Source organism: Orussus abietinus, unplaced genomic scaffold (genome assembly GCF_000612105.2).
Source record: "Orussus abietinus isolate OABI.00-Male unplaced genomic scaffold, Oabi_2.0 scaffold92, whole genome shotgun sequence".
NCBI classification, from domain to species: domain Eukaryota; kingdom Metazoa; phylum Arthropoda; class Insecta; order Hymenoptera; family Orussidae; genus Orussus; species Orussus abietinus.
The window spans coordinates 363616-376038 of NW_019394274.1; positions in this window are offsets into that span (position 1 = coordinate 363616).

Below are 12423 nucleotides of genomic sequence, written 5' to 3' on the forward strand. Positions count from 1 at the left end.
GTGTAATGCACTGTCTTGTACGGGAAATAATGTCAATTATGAGAATGATAATGAAAATGATAATGATTTCTAGGGGATTAAAGTTATATATAAAAAATAAAGCGCAAGAGTATATCGTGTAATGCATTGTCATATGTAGGAAATAATGTGAATTATGCGAATACTGTCGAGTAAAAACATCGGGAAGTTGTAAAACGGTCCAGAGGCGACTCGGAGAGCTAAGAGCGGAAAAGTTTATTTACAAAACGTCGTAAATCTGTCTTGCGATAAGGATTGCGTTCCCCGCAACTGTTCATGCAGATATGACACTTTACTGCAGAGCAGATTTAAGACGCCGTTGCATATCCGTGGTAGTGAGTTCTTTAATTACGCAACGAAATAGACTGAAAGGAAGAGGTACGAGAGGAGGTAATTCAAGCCATTGTCCACGTTGATATACACCCTGGCAATTCGCATAATTCAACATCAACCCCGGGTGAAACATGGCGGACAAGTCGTTAAATTCATAAATGGTTCGAAATTTACTCGAGGCGGACATTTTGAAAAGCACCTATTGAACGCTTCATTAAACTACAGACATTTTACTCAACGCATGGTTTATTAAGGTGAAGTGAAACACGCCGAAGAACTTGATCGACGTCGGTAAAAAAGATTTTCCTAAATACCTACGTCAACGACGGTGGTGTTTATATTCACAGATGTGTCGAATTATATTGGGCATTTTTTGTACCAAATGGCATACTCCACCTGTCGTTTTCGTACAATAATTATAAAGAAATCCAAGTAAAACTCCAGAAATAAAAAAAAAATGAGGATAAGGACCCTCTTTTTCATACTTCCTTATGATGCAAATGGGTTAAAGGAAAGTATCTTACTCGAATCGACTGATTTTAGGGGGTTTACTTCACCTTAAACAGTGGGTACATTGTAGAGGAGTCACTTTACGATTTTTTCTAACCCGGTGAAATTTCAGGCTGAACCATTTCTGTTTTTCTAGGTGCTGCCTCTCTTCATCCGGGACATGTGCTCGGCTGAATTTATGTTGGATTCCCTGCTCGCATCCGTTTTACGGACTGATTTACGCACGAGTGCGTACGAAATATGTCCTGCTGGATGTTCTGGACTGGATCCGGTAAGCTTTAAGCCCAGAAAGGCAGCACTCGTTCTAAATCTTTGAAAATAAAAATGTCACGCGGATCGCATATGCAAGGCCTGCAAGGAGAACATGCCGACTTCACTTTTTCTCCCGAGGCAGATGATCCTTCATTGCCGAAAATAATCTGCATTCATGTGTCGTGTGGTTTGTATTTTTTTAATACAAAGTCAGTCTTGTGAAAGGTCCAGAATGGACTTAAATACAAGTCCATTCATAGAGATATCATAGACTGTTAAAAATATTCATAAAATTCAGTCACGTCAAATTATAGTGAAATTGTAAATTTAATATCTAAAAAGGAATTTCGTATGCATTTATAATAGATGTCTAAATAAATTCGTATTTGTATCCCGAAATGACATTACGCGTTGAGTACCGAGTGTTTTGGGCAGAACAATAATTACGTGCGAGGATGAATATAAATAGTAATTAATTATAAAAGAATTGGAACGAGATACCAATGACGAGCGACAATTTTAATACCGAGTTAGCCGCTGATTGACGTTTTAGACAACGAATTGAAATTATAGAGATATTGTCATTATCTAAAGATATTAAATTCCTCGTTACTTGCCCATTGTATGAGACATTTCGGGAGGAAATAATATGGCCACAAAAGCAGCGTAAAAATTCGCTTTAATTTAATTAAATTTGTTTTAGACAACGAATTGAAATTATAGAAATATTATCATTATATCAAGATATTAAATTCCCCGGTACTTGCCCATTGTATAAGACATTTCGAGAGAAAATAGCATGGGCACAAAAGCAGCGTAAAAATTCCCTTTAATTTAATTAAATTCGTTTTAGACAACGAATTGAAATTATAGAAATATTATCATTATCTCAAGATATTAAATTCCACGTTACTTGCCCATTGTATAGAACATTTCGGGAGGAAATAGCATGGGCACAAAAGCAGCGTAAAAATTCGCAATGCAAATTCGATTACTAGGCTTCCGGGTAGAAAGAAGTTATTCAAGAGCAGACGAGAAACTCCACCTCTAAGGCTCGCCCCTCGGCCTGGTGTAGGTAAGAGTAACCTTTCGAGCATTGTAGACACAACCGACACGTGGGACCCGCTTCCGCGTTGACACCCGTTCTTCCGGTTTATTCTTTCCTCGGGTAACACTCCTAAGACCCCGCGAGACAACCCTCGCGAAGCGAGAAGGGTTCCTCGAGGAAGCTCAAGGGTTTCATCCCTCGACTCCTCCCAGACGAAGGAAACCAGCTCGCTCGACATAGACAGAAAAGGAGGGAACCAGGGAGAAGACCGAAGGGCAAGAAACGAATCCTCTTCACCCTCTCCCCTAGTGCGCAGAATAATTTTTTCAATATTTCTTTGTAATCTTTGCTAAATATCTCCAGCGATAGATTTGTTTAAAATGTCTCGTAGATGTCATTTGAAGATATTTAAAATAGTTGTTGAAGATCTTAACGAATGAATGCCCTCCACCCTCTTCCCTAGCACAGAATTATCTGTTATCAATATTTAATTATTAATATTTCTCTGTAACCTTTGCTAAATATCTTAAGCGATAGATTTGTTTAAAATGTCTCGTAGAATTCATTTGAAGGGCGCTACTATTATACAAATATTATAATAACGATATTCTAAAGTTTCGCAAACATTACAAATGTCTGGTAAATATTTACAACATGTAGGATAATCGTTAGAAATCTTGAGAATATAAGAGAAATATTTTCTGGTACTAGGGAGTATTTAAATGTGCGGCGCTAAGCAGAAATCTTCGCAGCTGCGAGTTCGGCCCAATTTACCAAATTCCGTCCCCGAAATGGCCGGTCTGCGGCTAGGCCTCTCTGGAATCCCATTTTCTACCGCCATTAACGAGCACACATGTCCCTTGACATATGTTGTGCAATATGCGACTGCAGTCGTAGGTGGGATCGGGTCTTGCGAGGCCGCACTGTGCGGAATTGCGAAATTGCGTAATGGCCGCCGATGACGGGCAGCGATTAACGGCGTTCACCACCAGAGTGGGGACGATGACTTCCTCCGCTAGATGGCACTAGCATCGACATTAGCAAAATTCGGCGGCAATTTTAACAGCTTAACACATTCGCGAGCGACAAATTTTTTCCGTTTCAAATACCGAGTACCAGGGAAAATAATGAAATTCTGAAACTGGTTGCCGCAAACCTTGTATCGTGTATCGTTATGGACGTGATTCACGTCAGCGGCAATTAGGAATAGAATTTAAAATGACGTGAATTCACGTCAGCGGTCGCGAATGTGTTAAGAGGATATGAAAGGCGTTGAAAAATTTAATCGACGTCAATAAAGTAAAATTCATCTATACCCATTTTGGTGGTAATGCCATTTTGAATACACAAGTGGTAACATAAGCTGGCGCGTTCCATTACCGACATTTATATTTATGTTGAGGTTCTTTTACAGTCTACGTTGAGAATTATACGAACTGAAACGTTCCATGTGTCATTTCGGTAAAGTAATGATAAATAGATCGATGTAAAACTGCCGAAATCCCATGAATTCATGACTGTTTATATTTTGACAAACCAACACCATCTGTGACGTTTAGCTGCAACTAAATTTTTCCTCTGAAAACACATGTTAGCCCCAAGACAAGCCAGCATTCTCTTTCAACCGTTGGTGAAAGTATTTCCCATATTTTCCCATCTGACTCTGTAATATTCCATTTCTACGGTATTCTAAATTTTCCGAGCTAGATCCTGAAACTCTTCATTTTCGATTCTAAGCCTCCAAGAAGCGTAAAACATCGAAAATGTGCCCGGACCACGCCATGTTGGTTCTAGTCCATGATAAGTAAACAAATTTTTGATGAAAAATCAAATTTCATGAGTTTTAATGCCTACTTTAGGGTCTCCATGTTCAATTGGTAAAATTTGGAACGAATCGGTACACCCGATTCGGAGAATACTTTCTAATATAGTGTTAATATAGTACTAATATAGTGCGCTTGGTGGGGTAACGCCCGAAATTGGGCCTGTTGTAAAAATAAGAGCGTTAGGCATTAAGTTAAATATCAATGCGGGGCGTTTTTAATTAAAAAAGATTTATGTCGCGAGGTGCAACGATGTATAGAATGAAAGTAAAAGTCATTCCATCAACGTCGTGCAAGTCGGTGCGTTTGAAGAAGTGGAAGCCATCATGGGGAATAGGTCTGGGACTGGCTCGAAGGTTCCCACTATTCCCGGGGATTTATCAATGCCTTCCGTTTACGAGGACTCCCAAGAATCGTGGAGAGCACGCGTGCCTTCCTCCTACACATGGGAACCCTCTAGAAATCCATGGAAAAACTGCCTGAACGAGGACCGCGTTAAGTGCGAGGGACCTCGACGAGAAACAAGATGGCCGCGTAGTTACGTCCCTAAAGCTAGCAGCACACGTCAGCATAACCGCATAATTCATACATCAAAATGTATTGCTTTTTTATTGCTTATTTATTACACAAATTTGAATTTCATTGCTCCAGCCGTTTTCAAAAAATCAGTGGCTATGCCAGCTTTATCATTAAGCTGTCAGTGCCACCTGACATTTTGTGTGAAATGAAAAATGTATTATTGCTCAATTTACAATTTCACTGTTCCACCCCTTGAGTCCAAAAACTGCACGCGTGCCTTCCTCCTACACATGGGAACCCTCTAGAAATCCATGGAAAAACTGCCTGAACGAGGACCGCGTTAAGTGCGAGGACCTCGACGAGAAACAAGATGGCCGCGTAGGTACGTCCCTAAAGCTAGCAGCACCACGTTAGCATAACCGCATAATTCATACATCAAAATGTATTGCTTTTTTATTGCTTATTTATTACACAAATTTGAATTTCATTGCTCCAGCCGTTTTCAAAAAATCAGTGGCTATGCCAGCTTTATCATTAAGCTGTCAGCGCCACCTGACATTTTGTGTGAAATGAAAAATGTATTATTGCTCAATTTACAATTTCACTGTTCCACCCCTTGAGTCCAAAAACTGCACGCGTGCCTTCCTCCTACACATGGGAACCCTCTAGAAATCCATGGAAAAACTGCCTGAACGAGGACCGCGTTAAGTGCGAGGACCTCGACGAGAAACAAGATGGCCGCGTAGGTACGTCCCTAAAGCTAGCAGCACCACGTTAGCATAACCGCATAATTCATACATCAAAATGTATTGCTTTTTTATTGCTTATTTATTACACAAATTTGAATTTCATTGCTCCAGCCGTTTTCAAAAAATCAGTGGCTATGCCAGCTTTATCATTAAGCTGTCAGCGCCACCTGACATTTTGTGCGATATTAAAAAAGTATTATTGCTCAATTTACAATTTCACTGATCCACCCCTTGAGTCCAAAAACTACCCCCTCCACATACACGTGAACTGCCTGTCCTTCCTAACTGGCATAAATAAATTATTATAAATATTAACTACTTCTCGGGTCTAGCGATAAAACCCTGCACCATGGCAGAATTTATTGCTCCTTCCCTTGAGCCCAAAAACTATCCCCTCCTTGAACAATAAATAAGCAATAAATTTTTCCTACATTTTGCACCACTTATTTTTTTATAATTTCACACAAAATGTCAGGTGGCGCTGCCAGCTTAATGTTAAAGCTGGCATATCCACTGATTTTTTGGAAACGGCTGGAGCTATAAAATTCAAATTTGTGTAATAAATAAGCAATAAATAAGCAATAAATAAGCAATCAATTTTTGTGTATGATTTATGCGGTTCTCGTACGCACGAGGCACGCAAAGAGGCGTGTTTACACGCTCGTAGAGACGTGTTTACGCGATGCGTGCCGCAAGATGAAAACGCCGGAAGTGGGGCCCCAAAAGAGAGGGAAAATTTATTAAGTCAAGGGTACTGCGGTCGTTGGTACATTAAACTCGAGAAAAAAAGAAAAAGAGATGGAGGGGCTTTCACTGATGAAGACCTGGAAAGCTAAATACCAGGGAGGAAAAGCCGGAAAGGGACACCTGGAAGTAAAGAAATAAGTTACACTGAAAAAAAAAAAAGAATCAATTCATTGAATCAAGGAAATAGTTTCTTAATTCAAGGGATAATAATGTCCCGATATTAAAAATGTATGATCTATGATTTCCACATTATGTTCAACAGTTTGGACAATTTTTGACCACACTAAATGCTACTTTAACGTTTCTATTTTGTTCTGCCCCCATGTCATTGTAAGCTATAATGTGTCATTCGCTTCTTAAATTTTTAACATGTTTTAGGATGCATGGAGATATTTCTTGAGCACCTCTTGATGCAATAGTTTCATCCCAAACATGCGAACATTATCGTTATGAAAATTGTGGATACCCAAATTTAGAACGTACATATTGATTGGACTTAGGCCACTTTCAAAATGATGGTTTTAATTATTGAACTAACTCTGAAAACTTATGTGCCCAAAATTATCGTATTTACTCGGAATATAATTAATATATTNCGAAGAATAATTAACCTCAAATGCTTTATCGATAGATAACTTCAAGTTGTACATGTAACTACGGGCAACCGAAAATAATTGACAAATGGACTTAGGCCTTCAAAATAAACGGCTCATATATGTGCCCATAATTATGAAAGTGGTCTAAGTCAAAATTTAAAAAAAAAATGAGTTTATCAGTTATTTCACGCCATATTATTTCAAACGAAATTAATTCAATGTAATTTCGAAACAAAAAATATATGACTTAGACCACTTTCATAATTATGGGCACATATATCTTGCCATGTAAGGGGCCAAGAAAGTTGCAATACGGAACACGTATCGCGAGATAAACCCTGATTGCACCGAACTGCAGACGATGCAGCAGACTGCAAACTCGTCATTGAGTATCCGGCCAATTTCTATAAGTCCCGCCGTACCGAATCTCTCCCCTTGCTCCTCGTCGGCTTCTCTCTTTTTTCATGTCGGCTTGTCTTTTATCACGTCGCCGTTTCGCTGATCCGGCTTCGGGCAATTTGTCCACGAGGAACGACTCGGACATCGAGGACACTCTGGCTAAAGAATCTGCAGATTGGGGCCGAAGGTCGCTCTATAGAAACGTCTCTTCATGGATCGATAGAGAACGTTTTCACTCCCCTCTGTTTGCGCATCCATTTTCTTGTCACGGGCCCTCGAAAAATCTGCGTATGAATGAGGATCAACGCGATCGATCTTGATTCCATAACTAGGAGAATTTGAAAGGACAATACCGATTACATTATCTACTCCGATAAGCACTGGCAGTTAAATAAAAGAAATCTTATTGTAAGGAAATTTTCGCATTAAGGTGTTATGAAAGTGCAAAATATATATATATTTGCAATTTGAAAGTGCAAAAAAATATATATATATATATGGGGCACATAATTTACACAGTGGTAAAAAGTCAGAGTATGGACGAAATGAACAGTTTCATCAAGTTGGAATTTGGATATAAACATTGAGTATGTATGAAAAATGTTAGGTTACATAAGGTGTCTTTTTATTTTTCTAAAGGTATTTTCAACGATCTCGATTAACCTTTCGTGGATGTCTACTAGAGCTATTATATATTTTGTATGCGTCAAGAAGTAAGTCGATATTTGTAGATATCGTAGGTGTATATATATATTGAATACGTTCAATAAACATTTATGTACGATTAATTTACGGATATTCCACGTGCCGCGGTATCTGGATTCATATCACCTTAAGGGGTTACACCACTTTGACACACCCAAGAATTACGGATTTTCAAGAATTTTTTTTAAGAATTAAAACTTTTTTATCCAAATTAAAGTACAGCAAAGTATTATACTACTATTAAACAACAAAATGCTTTTTTTGTATTTTTTTATTTACAAAAATGGCGGCTTGAAAGGCGATTTATCGGAGCGCTGCGAAAATCGATGATCGTGCGGTGGGCACGATAACTCAGTCCAGGTTAAAGTTAGAACAATAAACGAAAATTAGTTTCTGTAGCCCAAAAGCTAGCAAAATACGTAGCCGTTTTCAAAAATATGCATTTTTCACAAAATGACATCGAGTTGAAAGGAAAGATACGTATTTTACCCTAACTTTCGTTAATTAATGTTGCATAAAAAATCGCGAATATCAATATATTGAAAAAACCATACGTATTTTGCTAGATAAACATATCATGAATAAAATAAAAAAAAGAATCAAGACGGTTAATTGAAAATTGGCGGAGCTAGAGTGCCCACCGATTTTTAAAATTCAGTTTTAAGAAAAACGCGTTTAAAGTATAAACCCGTAAATTAAACGCGTTTAAAGTATAAACGCGTAAAATAAACGCGTTTAAAGTATAAACGCGTAAATTAAACGCGTAAAATAAACGCGTGAATTTTTTTTTTATTTTTTGATCATTTGAAAGTGGTATAACCCCTTAACCGCGTCGAAGACCTCGATTGGCGTATTAATTTCTAAGGTGGTTTCGTCGCAAGGATGTCCCTCTAGGAGGCAAGGACAACTCCTGCATACATAATCGAACGAGATGTCATTACGTTCGGCATAATCGGCCATTCAGAATCGTCACCGAAGGCGCCGCTCGTCATCGAGTACGTCGCGACGCGTGTAATCGGAAAGTTCAACGACATGTCCTGCAACGAGACCAAAACGACGGCCATTTTATCGCCCTCGGGTAGTTTGTTCCAATTCGCGTTCCGCGACCGTACGTTACATTGTACTCGCGACAATTACGCGTTAATTAAAGGATAAGATCGGGGGAAATATATCCCAGGGGAGTATTTATTACCGATTACTTGTCACCGATTCCGTTTCGCATGGGAGTTCGCGCGGAAAAGGAACAACAGAAGGCACCCTTTCCCCGCGCGACATTAGTTAAATGCTCTTAGAGTTTCCAGTATTTTTAACTCCGCGGAGGGGAAGGAGGAACTTGATAACCCTGAGATACGGATTCCAGACGTCCTGGCAAGATCACGGGGAAACCTTTAAATAGAATAGGACGCTGCTGCGCTGCTTTCGCTGGGACTCGAGTCGTCTCTTTATGGTGGCTACAAATGTGCTGCAAGAATGAATAGGTATCGCGCTGTTTGCAAAATTGGATTTTCTTTAAATAATTGGTCCCCTTAAAATAAGATCCTTTCGTCTTAAGTCTCCTCGTTTTGGAAATAAAAACGGGGTGGAAGATAAATAAAGGCGCTGAAAATGTGCTGCAAGAATGAAAAGGCGAGTTGCCATGTTTGCAGAATTAGATTTTCTTACAAAAATTGGTTCCCTTACTGTGAGATTCTTTCGCTTTAAGTCTCCTCGCTTTGGAAATAAAAACGGGATGGAAGATAAATAAAGGCGCTGAAAATGTGCTGCAAAAATGAAAAGGTGTCGAGTTGCGCTGTTTGCAAAATTAGATTTTCTTACAAAAATTGGTTCCCTTACTGTGAGATTCTTTCGCTTTAAGTCTCCTCGCTTTGGAAATAACAACGAAATGGAAGATAAAGGCGCTGAAAATGTGCTGCAAGAGGGAAAGAGTGCCGAGTTGCGCTGTTTGCAAAATTAGATTTCCTTAAAAAAAAATCGGATTTCTTGCAACGATCTTTTCGCTTTAAGTCTCCTCGCTTCGGGAATAGAAACGGAATAACGGATGGCAGATAATGGAAAATAAAGGCGCTGAAAATGTGCTGCAAGAGGGAAAGGATCCTTTCGTCTTAAGTCTCCTCGCTTCGGAAATAAAAAAGGGATGGAAAATAAAGGCGCTGAAAATGTGCTGCAAGAGGGAAAAAGTGTCGACTTGCGCTGTTTGCAAAATTAGATTTCCTTAAAAAAAAAAATAGGATTTCTTGCAACGATCCTTTCGTCTTAAGTCTCCTCGCTTCGGAAATAAAAAAGGGATGGAAAATAAAGGCGCTGAAAATGTGCTGCAAGAGGGAAAAAGTGTCGCTGTTTGCAAAATTAGATTTCCTTAAAAAAAAAAAATAGGATTTCTTGCAACGATCCTTTCGCCTTAAGTCTCCTCGCTTCGGGAATAGAAACGGGATCGCGGATGGCTTTGCACCGTGGATCGGGGCGGCAAATGTTCGAAATTCTTACCAGAGAGAGAATAAAAGGAGGCAAACGAGAATTGTCACGGCGTCGGCGCCACTTCTTGCCAGCCGTGCGACAATAAGCTCCGAAAGAAACGCGTTTCCTTCCCGCGGCGTTTAAATGGCCCCGGAGTCTAGAGCCGCGAGGCTTCCTCTTTCTTCCGCATCCTCCGGAAACGGTGGAGTCGTCCGGAGGGATAAAGAGAGGAACATCCTCCGCAGGAACCCTGCCGGAAGTGCAGACCGAGACGTGCCTCGTTACGGCGCAAGTCTCGCGTGGAGCGGCTAATACCTTCTTCTCCTCGCGGCGGGCTCGACCTCTCTCTTCCTCTCGCTGCCCGCGGGTCTCTTCTTCTCGCTCCCTCTTTCGCCCTCCCTGCCTCCGACGCGCTACCCGAACCTCATTCACATCTTTCTTTCCTCTTTTATTAAATATATATATATAGTATTATTCCATTATTAAATATCCAAATAGAAGTTTAATCTTAAACTTTTTAAGGAATTAAAAGTTATCCCAATAGCTGGTCTTCCCATCTCGTCTCGATAGCCAAAATGTGTTACTCACGTTCAAAATGTACTTTTAGGATGATTAATCCAATACGGGTCAATACAATCAAAAGATACTCTACAAATATGGCAGAAATTCTTACCGACCAAAGTCGGTGCTCGTGTGCAAAAATTGTCGTATGTGTTATAGTCGGCAATCGTACACCCAGGTCGTCGCGTGGATGCCGACTATAGTCGACGCTCGTAACGAAAGGGTTAATAGATTTTTTTTCTCTTTTTTTTTCCGTGATAAGTAGCGCGCACCCAGGAGGCACACCCTCGCCCACGCACCGACTTTTTAACACTATTTTTTACCACGATTTTGTGTATACCTATTTCGACCAAAAGGTTTTGATGAGCTGGAGGAAAATGAAACCGCTAAATAAATTTAACAATTATTATACGAAAACTCGAAACATTAATTGAGAAAAAATTATTAAACTTCGAAAATAATTTCAAGTTAAAATTTTAAAAGGTTGACACTTTTGGTAGAAATAGTGTTAAGGAATTAAAAGTTATCCCAATAGCTGGTCTTCTCGTCTCGTCTCAATGGCCAAAATGTGTTACTCACGTTCAAAATGTACTTTTAGGATAATTAATCCAATACGGGCCAATACAATCATAAGGTACTCTATAGATATGACAGAAACTCTTACCGAGTAAAGTCGGTGCTCGTGTGCAAAAATTGTCGTACGTGTTATAGTCGGCAATCGTACACCCAGGTCGTCGCGTGGATGCCGACTATAGTCGGCGCTCGTAACGAAAGGGCTAATAGATTTCTTTTTCTTTTTTTTTCTTTTTTTTTTCTCCGTAATAAGTAGCGCGCACCCAGGAGGCACACCCTCGCCCACGCACCGACACACCTCGGCGCAGCGAACGGTGAAATCGATTCGCTTCGGCACCCCGACGGCCCTCCTCCACTTTTCGCGCCCCGCTGGGCACTTTCTTCCATCTTCCTCTCTCTCTCTCTTTCACCTTCTCCTAATTCCGCAGCCCCCGCGGCTCTCGACTTCCACTAATTCCCTCGACGGAATCGGCCTCGAGTTACAGAAAATGAGGGGGACCCCATGGATAAGGAGGGGTGCATCGGCGTCGCGCTACAAATTGAACGATCACGACGCCGGGCGTCGATCCACCCCCGATTTGAAGGCTGGCAGGGTTTAATGGAAAAGTACCTTGTTATCGGGGTGTCGCGAGGGTTGTAAATATGGTTGGTTGTAAGGGTGGAAAGATGAAGTTAGGATATGGGGTATGGGCCCTAGTAGCATAGAATAATTTCTAAATATTTCTTTGTAATCTTTGCTGAATATCTCAAGCGACAGATTTTTTAAGATTTCAGGTAGATTTCATTTGAAGATATTTGAAATATTTCTTGAAAATCTCAATGACATATTTAGCGAACGATCACGACGCCGGGCGTCGATCCACCCCCGATTTGAAGGCTGGCAGGGNTTGGTGCTATTCAATTAACCCTTTGGCTACTAAGAGCGCCTAAAGGCGCCCGACGTTTGGTCCAATATTGCCTGCACGGTCAGACGAATTTCGCCCATATGTCGAAATGGCTCCGTGTTCAAAAGACTAAATATTTCCTTGGTTCATTGAAATTCTTTTTAATAATTATTCTTCGAATTAACGAAATATTTCTTTGGTACTATTCAATTAACCCTTTGGCTAGTAAGAGCGCCTAAAGGCGCCCGACGT